This window comes from Hermetia illucens, chromosome 2 (assembly GCF_905115235.1).
Source record: "Hermetia illucens chromosome 2, iHerIll2.2.curated.20191125, whole genome shotgun sequence".
Lineage (NCBI taxonomy): Eukaryota > Metazoa > Arthropoda > Insecta > Diptera > Stratiomyidae > Hermetia > Hermetia illucens.
The window spans coordinates 64,023,602-64,037,568 of record NC_051850.1 but is presented as its reverse complement, the minus strand read 5'-3'; the positions used below and the strand labels follow the sequence as shown (position 1 = coordinate 64,037,568).

The window sequence follows — 13,967 nt, the reverse complement described above, 5'->3', positions numbered from 1 at the left end:
GTTCCTCTTGCTTCGCTGGATGGCAAGCTTGAGGGTTTTGCGGGCTGCCTTGTAGGCGCACTCTTTTTGCCCTTGATCGACTCTACCTATCGCCCTCTGAGCCGCTCTTCTGGTTCGGTGGCAGGCTGATCGAAGACCGGTCAGTTCATCATTCCACCAGTAATTTGGTCTTCTACGGGGGAATGAGCACCTCCTAGACATAGACGCGGCACATGCTTTGGCGATACATTGAGCCAGATGGACGGGTCTTTCCGTAGAGGCGCCTGCTTTATCAGGTTGATCTAACCACACCTCTATGAAGGTCTGCTCATCCAAAGATTTTACAGACCAGCCTGAAATCTTTTGCGGTTTCGGGCATGATAGCTCTTTGCCCTGAGGCTCGACACATGTCTCAAAGAAGATTGCCTGGTCATCGCTGTGGGTGTAGCGTTCGCTGACGCACCAGGACATGCCACGCGCCAGCAAAGGGCTGACAAAGGTCAGGTCTACAACTGAGCCTGACCCCCCTTTCTGAAAGGTGTTTACAGCACCTTCGTTAGCCAAAACCATATCCATCTGCGCGAAAGCTTCTATTAAACTGCGCCCCTTTTTTTTTTTTTTTTTTTTTTTTTTGGGAGTAGGGTAGGTGAATGCGTTTACGCACAGAGTGTTGGACTCCCGCAACAGCACGCTGGCGGACTACCAACTAAACACCTCCCTGTCATCAGAGAACTAGCCTGGAACCGTTTGACACATTACTTCGGGCTATCCCTCCCGCTCTCCCGGCTTTGGGAGCCATCAAGTCAGGGAATTCCTTTCACCAACGGGAGCGGAGGGGAGGAAGGGAGTTGTTAGTTCAGGGAACCCCTTACCGTCCGATCCCTCCGCCGGTCGAGTTCAATCTTCTTCGTAGTAAGAAGAGCCCGAACATAATGCGCAATACGATTCCAGCTGCCAGCGCTCTTCAGCATCTCTCTGACAATGTTGTCTGGAGAGAGCTCCCCTGTGTCTGCATAAAGCTGCTGGCGGAGGCCGTCCCACCTCTCGCAAGAGAAAAAGGTGTGTTCAGCGTCATCCGCCACTCTATTGCAGAACACACAGTCAGGAGATCGCGCCTTCCCAACCCTGTGCAGGTAAGACTGAAAACCTCCATGCCCACTTAGAAGTTGGGTAAGGAAGTAATCAATCTCACCGTGCTTTCTGTTCAGCCACGGGTCTAATTTGTCGATGAGCCGCGCAGTCCACTTGCCCCTTGGCTCATTTTGCCAAGAAAGTTGCCACTCGTTAAGGGTGCGTTGACGTTCTTCACGGGCAACCACTTCTCTTAAGTTTTCGCCCTTACGGCGATAGATAGCTTTGCGCTCCTTGGCAAGGAGGGCAACGGGGATCACTCCCGCAATCACCATCACAGCCGGTTCGGAGACAGTGCGATAAGCAGACGCCACTCGCAAAGCTCCCCGCCTCTGCACTTGAGCGAGGCGTTTACGATGCACCTCCTTGTCAAGGGCATCAGCCCATACCTCCGCACCATAGAGAAGGACGGACTGCGTTGCTCCCATGAGGAGACGTCTCCTAGTTGATATAGGGCCGCCGACATTCGCCATTAGCCGACTCAAGGCCGCGACTCCTGCTGCAGCCCTGTCCGCTGCTGCTTTGATTTGCTCGAAGAAGCTCATCTTCGAGTCGAGCATTAAACCAAGGTATTTAACCGTTGGTTTTGACTCTATAGTCAACTCGCCGATCGATATGGGACGCAAGGTCGGGATTCTTCTTCTGGTCAGGATGACTACTTCGGTTTTTTCCAGCGCAAGGTTGAAACCGTGAGCAGTCATCCATCCGCTTACCCGTCGCATCAATATGCCAAGTCTGCTTTGCGCCTGTTCAACAGTGCGTCCGGCAACAAGTGCCGCAACGTCGTCTGCATAACCGACCAGGCGCGACTCTTCAGGCATATCGAGTCTCAGCAGACTATCGTAGGAAGCGTTCCAGAGGTCCGGCCCTAGGATGGATCCCTGCGCTACTCCCGACGTGATTTCCATCCTCCTCTGGCCCTCTAGCGTCTCATAGAACAGGGAGCGGTCTTTCAGATAATCCCTCAATATCCGCAAGAGATAGCTTGGCACGTGAAAGGACTGCGCCCCTTAGCATTTGATTCTTTGCTACCCCACTCTAGGGCTCAAGCATAGAAATCACCAGCAATCACCTATGGACTTCGTTCCCTTGCGTCGAGAACAAGATTATCAAGCATTTCTTCGAATTCAAACAGTGTAAAACTTGGTGGGGCGTAGCAGCTGTATACATATACACCACTTATTTTCGCCCACACAAAGCCACTGGCTGTCTGACTTGCAGTACATTGTATGGCCTGTCGACCGCAAACCCAAATCGCCGTTCCACCAGTCGAATCTATGACCCATACGCCACCGTGACGGTTTCTATACGGCTCACTTATGATGGCAACTTCCATCTCAGATTCGAACGTGGTCTGCTCAAGTAAATCTTGAGCGACCCTGCAATGATTGAGGTTTATTTGAATAAACTTCATTTTCTTATTGCAGTGAGCGCCTTCCTAAATTCGGGACATTTACTACTTCCGGCAATATGCCGGTTATGTTGTTCCTCTTTTACCTCGCACAATAGGCATTTGGGGTCCGTATTGCATTCCATCGATCGGATCGATCAATGCTGCTGGTGCATACCTTGGCGAAGTGCCTAAACATGAGGCATTTAAAGCACCTCTTTAGTGAAGTCTGTTTTCTTAAACGGCAGATAACCCATCCAATCCGAACTTTTCCGGCCGCCAACAACTTCTGCGCTGCCTCCGCTGGTATTCGTATGGTGGTCATTTGAGTACCGCCATAGGCTTTTCGTAAACTCACAACAGACTCCTCGGCAAGTTATTTCAACTTGAATTGCTCCTTCAGAGCAGTACAAATTTCTGCTTTCGATGTTATTTCATCGAGATCCTTACATTGTATGTAGATCTCATGTTTTTGGGCACGCACTGCGGCATTCTTTCCAAGTGAGTCTTTCACCCGAGTGCGAAAGTCATCAGCCTTGCCCACGCTGGATCTTTTCAGCTCGACAGATTGCCCTTACTCGAGATAGCAATCGCATCTGGACGAGTTCGCACTTTTGCTTTTCCTTTCGCTTTTTTGCTCGTAACCTTAGTCCATCCATCGTTTCCGTTCGTCTTGGGCTTCGCAACGCTGATCGACTTTTCTACATTCGCTGTACGCTTCCCTCCTTCAGCTATTAGTGCTGCTTTTCCTGTCCGCCTTTTTTAAGATTTTGTTTGTAAAACAAAACCTTATTAAAATCGGTTCAATGTCTGTCTCTCTGTCTCTCTGTCTGCCTGTCACAAGCACTTTTCTCAGAAACGGCTATACTGATTGACATGAAATTTGGTGAGAAGGTGGGAACTGTGGACCCCCAGACATGCAGTGAGTAATATCCTTCTACGTTGAGATTTAGGGGGGGGGGGGGTCCCCATACATGTAAAAGGGCGGGTGTAAACATTTTTTTCACTGAATATAGTCATGTGAAGTATTAACCGAAAGGTCTTGATTAGTACTTTTCGAAACCGGTATTAGTTTTGAGATTTGTTAGAAAGGCGGGGAGTGGGAGGGGTGGAAAGTGATGATTTCTTTAACGGACCAATTCTCGGAAGCTACCCAACTGAAAAATCTGAAAAAAATCACGAAGCTGCTTCTATATGGTGCCCAGGCCTCAAAATACTCTCCATATCGATATCCGTTCAGATTAAGTTAATAATAGTATATTACCATATTTTTGGGGAAATTGATTAAAACCCCCCTTGAGTTTATCCTAGAGTTGTAAAAGTTGGCAGTAGTATAAAATATAATATGGGGCATATTATCCCCAAGTTTGACCAAAATCATACTATTAGTAACAAAGATTCAGTAGCTCAAAGTTACCTTTACCGTGTAAATTTACTGCAACTAAATATCAATATCACACTAAAGTGGGTATTCAGACATGCTAAATGCATATACATAACGGGCTACGTACAAATGGGATAGTTCTACATTCAAATATACTCACAGATGAAACAAACAAAACCTTTCATGCCTGAAGCGTCGAGCTTCCGGCTTCCCGACTTGTTTTTAAATTAAAATGGCTCTGGCAGCTAAGCAAACTGAAAAAAAAATATTTCATAATTTTTGCTTAGAATTACATAAGGAATCACTTGGCATACCATTTGCCCAGTTGATTTGAAACACGCTGTATAGAATATCAGACATAGATGAAGTGAATTGTCTGAGTTAATAGGTAAACACTAGGTGCCCTATAAAAATGGAAACGTAGAGAACTCAAAAATTCTTACATAGAACACATCCACATCCACAAAGCCTTTCATACTTGAAATGCCGAGTTTTCAGTTTCCGATTTGTTTTAGTTTCAATAAATTACTTTTTGGCTGGAGTTCACTCGTTATCTCCTTTTTAACAAACATTATTGAAACGAATAGTTAATTTTAATTTAGATCAAATAATAAATTCAAATAATGCAAATCTTTTCATCATTTCCGAACGGACTTTAATCGTCCTTTTCTACTAGTAAGCTTGTCAATAGAGATACATTGATAAAGAATCTCAACTTTTGAATTTGTATTGAATTCTATTCATGGTCTACCTCCTCTCGCCTGAGTTTAGTTCTAGAAAACTGAAAGGTCCAGACCGGTATTTACGTAAAATTCATTCTGCCAGAAAGCAAAAAAAATCATCAAAAAGGAGGCAATATTTTACGTTGGCAGCGCGTTATGGATATGAATCGAGTGCCGCATGCATGAGGATGTAATGGAAACGGAAGTAATCTTCCTGGGCAAATAAGAAAATAGGCCACCTCAACTGTACGCTTTATGGCGTTCTAAAGCGTCTCTATTGCTTCGGACATTAGCCTCCAACATTCAATGGGAAACGAAGCATGCACAGTTCGTTGATCCCTTTCCTTCAGGCTGAAAAGAATTCTCGACAATTCAGAAGCTTAGCGTCAAATAAAAGATTTCTTTGAATGGAAATCCGCTCAAGGTAAACAACGTGATTATTGCACTCACGTTAGCAAGCGGACAAATTAGAAATTACTTGCAGCCCCATTCCACCCTTCCGCCCTTCCACCCACCTGCTAATCGGTCAAATATGTAGTTCAACCGCACATTATCCGTGCAGTGAATAAGACTTACTGGAATTCCACATGAACTACTAGTCCTAATCGCGGGCCCTAAATAGGTAAGTACTCTGCCGGTATGGAAGCACCTTCGCCTGCAGTAATTATGGAAGAGCAGCGACGAGCCGCAATCCATGGTGACGAGTCGCGGTAAGCGAGCAAATAGGCCACCCTCGCCGAAGCAGTCGTTGCGGGCGGAATGCAACAGACAAACGGAATGCTGTTCGCTCGCCACTCTACCACCTACTCCGCATGTGCCAGCATTTCCATGGTACCTTGCTTCCCCTGCGAAGCGCAGCGAGCAGCACATGTACCCATTGTCGAATCTGCTCAATATCCTGACACACGGTGGAATTGTATAGAACGTTTGGTATCCTTGTCCGACACCAGCCACCCTCGGCGTGCAGGACTTCTTTTTATAGATTTTCCTATAAAAGGAGTGTTCTGCTCGGGAATTCGCTGCTCAGGCTTTTTTATGATAACTGGTCGGGTCGCAATCCTTCGAATATGTGTAGAAAAATTTGGTGTCCAAGAAAGTAATCCAAGTCCATTTTCGATATACCAATCGCGGAGTGCGTGTTATCCTTTCGACGGACGATGAGGGAGGAGGATTTCGATGGAGGCCCGAATAGTCAATAGCGAGAAAGGATAGTGTACAGTGAAAGTGCATAGGGAGACGGCCGACAAGTAGTTTCGTGCTCAAGATGATGTGAAAATGTGAAGGCTTTCCTGATTAGTGAAGATACTCGTACTCGACCACACATTTGTTGGATCAATAAGAAGTTTTCAATTACTGAGATATTGAGCGGTGCATGTTCACGGTTAAGTGCTTTCATGTGTTTCAAAGCGAACTTGTTGTCGATAAGGAGGCTCAGGGCGCCCCAGCTATTGTGTAATCACTTCTCAGATGGCGATGTGTACCAACATCTCAAGGTGATGTTTGGAAACATTTTCCCGTTCAGATTGGATCAATGCTGAATCAATACCAGCTATACCTGTTAGAGTTCCACGGCCACCTCCTCAAGGAGGAACAGCTGACTACGGGGATATCGTTGGGGAGGAATTTCTTCTTTCTAAATGTATTCAAAAGGAAGGAGGTGAATGTTTACATGCGCTTGTCTGCAAATCGAGCCCTTTGAGAGCGGAAACCTGCACAAAAGGAAGTTAGTTCTTCAAAAAGCCTCGCACTACCGAAATTTAATGATTGATTGGTGATTGATTCTGTGCATTTGGCGGTCAATAGTGGTAGCAACTTTTCAACTAATCATTCCCCCTGTATTCCCTTCACTTGAAGAAATTATGCTCTCGTGGCCTTGTCGGAGGCCATTCAAACTCTTCGCACCTGAATTTTTCGATGATGGAAGAATTAAATTTAGAAAAAGATATGAGCTGATATCGAGGAGAAATGCGGAGCCGATTTTTGGCGACCTCAATTTCGTGCAATTAGTGGAAGTGAAATTTAATGAACGTCCATTGTTGCTGTTTTGAATCTTTTATTACGCGGTTTTGGGTGGGTTTCCACATCCGTAGTTATTTAACCTTTTGGAGACTGTCACTCTAGAAATTTGTCTATCCCATCCTAATTCTTACGACCTTTGATTCGAAAAAGGAAAATGGAATCTATTTAGAAAGAGATTGCCAATTTCTGCAATGTTGATTTAAAGATAGAGGATAGAGGATTGGAATTTTCCAGTGGTGTAGTCTCCGTATCTACCAGATCATCCGTGTATACATTTTATTTTGTCCCTCATATTTCATTTTAGGAAATTGTTTTAAGGATCCATTCTGACCGTATTCTGTTTTATTAAGCAATGGACCAATGTCTATCCTGATTAAGGGGGTCATCCCGTGTGAAGGCCGTTTTTTTGCCTTTTTTTGGAAAATTATTTTGGAGGACTGGATGAAGATAGAAACGTGATTTTTTCACCATATGTTTGTTGATGTCTGTGATAAATTTTTCAGCATGATATCGTAGCTAGTTTTCGGAATACGTGTCAATTTATGCACCCATCTCCAAAAAAGGTGTTTTTCTGCTGCCACGCTGGAGGGCGCTGTGATCATCTGATGAAAAAAAATAAACGGCATTTTAAAGTGGACAACATTCCACGGTCTGAAAACTAGGATAATTAGAAAATATTAAAAGGTAAATTTTTGGTGGGCTTTTAAACTGAATTTTTTGGATTTTGGTGTTTTTTACGGCTTGAATATGAATAAAAGAAAAACGACCCGTCCGATTGCAATTATCCTAGTTTGCGAACCGTAAAAATATGAATTAAAGAAGTCGTGAAAATTTCAAAGAATTTGGTTTGGTAGATTTTGAGCTATGGTGGCAGCCGATTTTCAAGATGCAGTTTCGAGAAAAACGCATATGAAAATTGAAATGTGATTATCAACCGTAAAATTTTCACTCACCATTAATCTGCTATACCTGGTCCATAGACAGCACCCTCCGTTTCTTCAAAAAAGTGTTGTAAGGCCGATTGTTGCTCTCTGGTTTCAACTCTGGCTCTTTTAGCGAGATCAGTCGATCGTCGTTCGGACCGTCAAATTCGCGCTTCATTTTGGCGGTCGACATAAACCTGACATATGTGATCAACTTGACATCCCATTGTCACTAGGATTTTGAGAATACCATTGAATCCTTCATTGAAAGTAATTACAGCCAGAAAAGGGCTATTTTTACGACCTTGGCCCCAGAATGAAGGTGTTTAGGAGCGAAAGTCCAGATCAATGCACCAACTGTCCTCGCCTGTTGGACAATTTTGATGCTGAGGATTTTCGTCTGTAGAACATTTATGGAAGAAAGTTGCCCAAATTTCTTGCTTCATTGCTTCTATCTATCTATGTAGTGAGGTCGTTAATAACCTTATTAGTAAGTTTTCCAGCCCCTTTTCCACCAATGCCTTTGTGATTCTTCTTTGCATTTCTAAGCCGCGTCCCCATTCTTTTCTCGAAATGTCCTACGCATTCCTGTTTTACTACCACATATACCACAGATCCTAAACAACAACATATATTTTATTATTTGCAGAAATTTGCAGAAATACCGGAGAAAACTCCAGCAAAATCCAATACAAAATATACAAAACATCCATGTTCATGCTTGCTAAAAGTTTCTTTGCTGATGTTGATGCGAAGTCTTTTTTCTTCTCTGATTAGTATCGATTCCCATGAAATAAGTTGAACGTTAAAGCGATCTCCCTTCGTACGATCCATTTAAAAAAATCAATGAACACACAAACAGCACAATATTTACAACAAAATATAACTGAGTGTAGCTTTTTATTCCAAACAGCAAATAAGTTTAGACAATTGATTGGTTTTCCATTTTTTTATATTTATACCTGTGTTCGAATTTATAAGGCTCAGGTAAAAAACTAACAGGTAAAAAAAGATTCGATGCTCTTTCTCATCTAGTACTCTAGCCGCGGCTGCAAACGCCTTACCTGTTTAACACTGTAATTGCTAAACGACTCGGAATATCGGCAAATCCCTTTGCCCATATTCTCCACTATATATAGATACAATTCATCCAAAAAAAAATGAAAATCGGTTTCTGAAACCCAACACAGTGGATGACCCCCTTAAATGCTAAAAACCTTTTCACTTTACTTTCAGTTCTTTCGGGAGCAAATAAATAATAATATATGTATAAGTATTCAATGGTATGAGTTGTATCCAATATTGGAGGCTTAGATGATTCCTCAAAAATTATCAAAAGTCTGATCCCTGTCAGCCTATGTACTCGACCTGCGATATTTTTCTACCAAATGCATGTGAACCAAGAGTCTCTTTCGATTCTAGACAATGGCTGTGTTCTGATATTTAGGTGAAAAATGTCATTTAACCCTGAAGTGATCGATTACCGAATACGCGTTTCTAATCTCCTTGACAACCAGATAACCAATTTACAAATATATCTTCCTTCATGATCGGGTCCCTAATTTAGATAGCTTCGTGACTTACAGAGTTGGGTCCTGTATGTAAGGAAGTATTTTGCAAAACAATCCTGAGTAATTGCGCAACATTCTATCAACTTATAAGGGTGCTCATTTCGCTAACTGGCTAGCGTGATAATTTTTAAAATTTTGTGTGAAAACAGACCTTATTTTTAATAAGTTTATTGCCTCTCTGTTTGTTTGTTAAGGGTACTGCACGCGGCTACATATGAAAATTATGACATTCCATGCATGAGTTTGTGCGGAGTTTGAAGGGGTCTTCCAATACTTGCGTGAGGGATATTAAACTATTACTTTCGCAAACAGGTTTTCTCTTATTATCCGTTGCAAACTAGAACCGGACAGGACTAATCTTCAATAAAAATGAAACCAACTATAAAATGTCAAAAAATTTACAAAGATACGCTTATGTGAAATCGAGACCTTAAAATAGATTCCATTCCGATAACCTAATAATAGGTATAATACCAAATTTAGGAAATTGACCATAGAACTTCCCTTAAGTTTATCATAGAGGAACTAAATTAAATACTAGAAAATTTCATCTTAAACCAAAGTTTGCAAATTCAAGACTGAATGTGGATACTCTCACATAATTTATGTATATATTAGGTGCTAGGTGTATATATTAGGTGATTTTCTCTCTGCGGCAGGCGATGGAAAAACTGTTGGAATATGGACAACAGTTGCACCATCTGTTCATCGACTTTAAAGCCGCCTATGATAGCATAGCCAGGGTAAAACTGTACACGGCCATGAGAGAATTCGGTATCCCGACGAAATTAATAAGACTGACTAGGCTGACCCTGACCAATGTGCGAGGCCAAATAAAAGCAGCAGGATCACTCTCAAGACCATTCGACATCAACAACGGTCTACGACAAGGGGATTCGCTATCATGCGTCCTCTTTAACCTGGCCCTCGAGAAAGTGATCCGTGATGCTGAGGTGAATGCAAGTGGTACGATCCTCTTCAAGTCCACCCAACTACTGGCCTATGTTGACGATATCGACATCATGGGAAGAACCACCCGAGACGTTCAAACTGCCTTCATCCAGATCGAGCAGGCGGCAATTAGCGCGAGATCTTGGGCTGCACATCAATGAAGGCAAGACAAAATACATGGTGGCAACGTCAGCACCGAAGACGAATCAACCAACAACATCAAACCGCACTGGCCAAACACAAGCACGAACAAGAATAAGGATAGGGGAATACAACTTTGAGACCGTTGACAATTTCTCCTATCTAGGGTCGAAAATCACAACCGATAACAACTACGATGATGAAATCCGCGCACGGTTGTTGTCAGCCAACGGAGCCTACTTCAGCTTACAAAGACTGTTCCGCTCGAAACGTCTCACCATAGGGTCAAAGCTCTTACTGTACAAGACTATGATTTTGCCAGTCCTCATATATTCCTCGGAAACTTGGGTTCTTAGCAAGACAAATTGCGAACTCTTGGCCGCATTCGAGAGAAGAATCTTCAGAAGAATTTTTGGCCCCCTATATGAGGATGGACGATTCCGTAGCCTACACAATGACGAAATCTATGAGCGATACCATGACCGTCCGGTTCTGGATAAAATCCGGCTCAATAGATTACGGTGGGCGGGTCACTTAATCCGTATGGATGAAGATGATCCCACCCGGAAAGTCTATAAGGGCAATATCTATGGTAGGAAAAGAAGACGAGGCAGACCCTGCCTAAGATGGAGCGATGGCGTGGGCCAGGATGCCAGACAGCTTTTAGGGATATCGAACTGGTGGACCTCGGCGCAAAACCGGGATGTCTGGAGTTCCTTATTAAGGCAGGCCTAGACCGGATACCGGTTGTTGCGCCGTTGATGATGATGATTAGGTGCTACGTACTTAAGGGGCAAATGCACACTCAAATGATATATTATTATAAAAGAAATACACAAAACCTTTCATACCTGAAGTGGCCAGCTTCCGGTTTCCCGAATTGTTTTCATTATAGAGGTTTCATTTATCAGTTTCCTGATCAGCCCCACTTCAGTTTTATACTCTTCGAGCGCGAGAACAGCATTTTGAAGCCAGGATCTAACTTTCTAAATAGCCTCGTTTATGAGGATCTAGATCCCCTTGATTGATCCCACCGGTAGTTGGCAGAACTACATCCGGACACGAAAATATTTCGAGTAATATTCCGCCTTTTGAATTTGTTTCGTGGCTACCCGAATCTTCGACCCAATCATTAAAAGAGCCAGCTATTGTTAGCGGATTGGAGTAACTTACTTTAAAAAGTTGTCTTTGTACCATCAAACAAATTTGTAATGTTTGCATATGATGGTTACGCCACTTTTTTTCAAACACACTTTGAGAAAGCAGGTCCTAAACTGCATGACAATAATTCAAATTCAACTGTATTCATAATTCATTCATTTACAAAGAAATTAAACTGTCTTCTTGAAGGCCGGACAATTGTCACTATCTGCGATATGGCCAATATTATTCTCCTGGGTTTCTCTGCACAGCAGATATTCCCTTGCAGTCCTAGGTGTTGCACTCTAACCGTCTTTCGTGATGTGACATTTAATACCTGAACAAGTTGCTTCATTCGGGAGACTAATTGTCGATTTGTGTATTACATAATCTTAGTACGTTGGCCACATCGAATGTAAACCAAGTATTGTTTTTAAAGCTTCACACATCTCTCCTTTTGGAAATCTCTTCTAATTCCTTTCACCTTACCGTTGAGTCCTGACTCACCTTTACCATTTACCATACTTCATTAAGGGATGACTCGCTCTTCTCAAATTTATATTTATCTGTAACACAGAACAGAGAAGGCGACGCCTATGGGCGTGAAATTTGGTGAAAATCATGACAGTGCCTGCGTATCATATGTAGGCCTCAAAAGACTCTCAATCGGTATCAAGCTCAAATGAGGTTAATAATAGTATATTATTATATTTTGCGAGTTTATTGCAAAGCCATCTTTGAATTCAATGTAGATGATAATCATATAGATCATAACATGGACCTCATAATAATGGTAATATGTTTCGTGATTTGAGGTCGGGTACCAGTCGACTCAGCTGCAAATGAGTACCTGAGTCAAATCAGGGTAATAATCTCAGCCGAGCGCAATGCTGACCACAATGCCTCCTACAGTGTACTGTAGTGTACCGTTACGGTCTTGAATGAAGCGCTCTAACACACTTCAAGGCCCTGATCCAATATGGATTGTTGCGCCAACGACTATTATTATTATTATCACGTCAATATACTTCATACTAGAGGGCAGTGTTAACTCGTAGCTTTCGAACAAACCTCATTCAGGCTACCCTTCATTATTTAATTGACGATAAGGAGATACGTTCTCAAAGTAATACTAGCACGGGAGTATTTTCCGCAATTTGCTTTACGCTAAATCCAGGGGACATGTATGACGAGCTAGTCATTACCATCGATGGCACGTATATTGTACCCTCTCATCTTTTTCGTGGTTTGCTTTGAGAACGCCTAGATCGTTCTCCATCGTTCAGTGTGCGTTCCCAGATTCATCTATATGCTCCACATAGCCTACCACGGCAGCTAGGGAAGGTTAGTTAGAATGGATACAGCAGGATTGTGAAAGATTTCGTATCACTCGGCGTTATGCTTACTCCTTCAGTATGATCCCTCATATATCGGATCAAGTATGTATCGCAGGACTCAGCGCTCATGGTTTAATGATAGTTCTGTATATGTGGAATTTGCTCTTCTGATGTAGCTTTTTCGATTCAGGATTCGAACCTTTGAGTCTGATTTTCTTTCTTACCGTCCTTTCTCAGGTGTGTTCCAAGATATACGAAACTGTTCATTCGTTTATAATCCCAAAAGATTCGTAACTATTTATCGAAAATCCTTCTCTTTTAGTAATTATGATACAGTCTATCTTCTCACGAAAAATTTGGATATCATGTGATCTTCAGTCAACAGAGCAACCCAATGTTTGCCCAGAGGTTTCCCAATGGACGCATTACGGAACGAACGAACCAATGGAATCAAGCACATATAACCGTTGGTTGCTTTCTGTTTCATCTTTAAATTAATGGGGGGTGAATTCGAGTGCAGCAGTTGGAATAGTTTTCATTGCTAAAGTAATACTTATGCAACCGAGTGTTTGGAGCTGTGTTCAAGTCTTGCATACATATAGTGTTTTCAAAGAACCACAGCAATCTGAAGGATGTCTGATATTCTTCCTAGATATGATGCTTCTTGGTTAATTTAGAGTCGAGGTGCATCTGTAGATTTCAGCAGGTTTTCCAACCCTGATAAGGTAGAAACCATGTCATATGAGTCTTTTATAGAGAGACTATTTATAAATTAAATTGTATATTAACTGTACCAAGAACTCCGTCGAACGGAAAAACGACTTCACAGACGGAAGAAGGAAGCCTGGGAGAACCAGACCTGTCTCTGTGAACTCGAAGAGAATAGGGAGCCACCGCACCAGGCGCGCAAGTTTCACCAAGAAGTCAGCAGGATGAAGCCTTATACACCTCTCCTGCCGAGACAAAGGGGGAAATCTGATTTCCGACAGAATGGGTATATTGGAGCGATGGGTTGAATCAACGAACAACGAAAATACCAGCGAGTTGGAGGTCACGCCAACTGAAGACGATGGACAAATGCTGCCACCACCAAGTATAGAAGAAACAGTTCGTACAAGCCACCGGCTTAAAAACCATAAGCCGTCGGGAGCGGATGGAATTCCAGCCTAATTGGTTAAATATGGAGGCGACAATTTACACCAAGTGGTTCATCAACTGATGCTCAAGGTGCGGGACAATATCTGTTCCATACATAAAAAGGGGGATATTACACAGTACA

General features: G+C 42.7%; 1 protein-coding gene across 5 annotated transcripts in view; it reads left to right on the top strand.

Moving 5' to 3' along the window:
- The first annotated feature begins 5,708 nt into the window (after positions 1-5,708).
- Positions 5,709-13,967, top strand: part of LOC119648244 (glycoprotein 3-alpha-L-fucosyltransferase A) — a 46,341-nt gene continuing 38,082 nt past the window's right edge. Inside the window, exon 1 of one of the 5 annotated variants that reach the window (XM_038049879.1) lies at positions 5,709-5,883. The gene's annotated coding sequence lies outside the window, so the exon portion shown is untranslated. The other 4 variants (XM_038049878.1, XM_038049877.1, XM_038049876.1 and 1 more) reach the window with 4 other exon arrangements.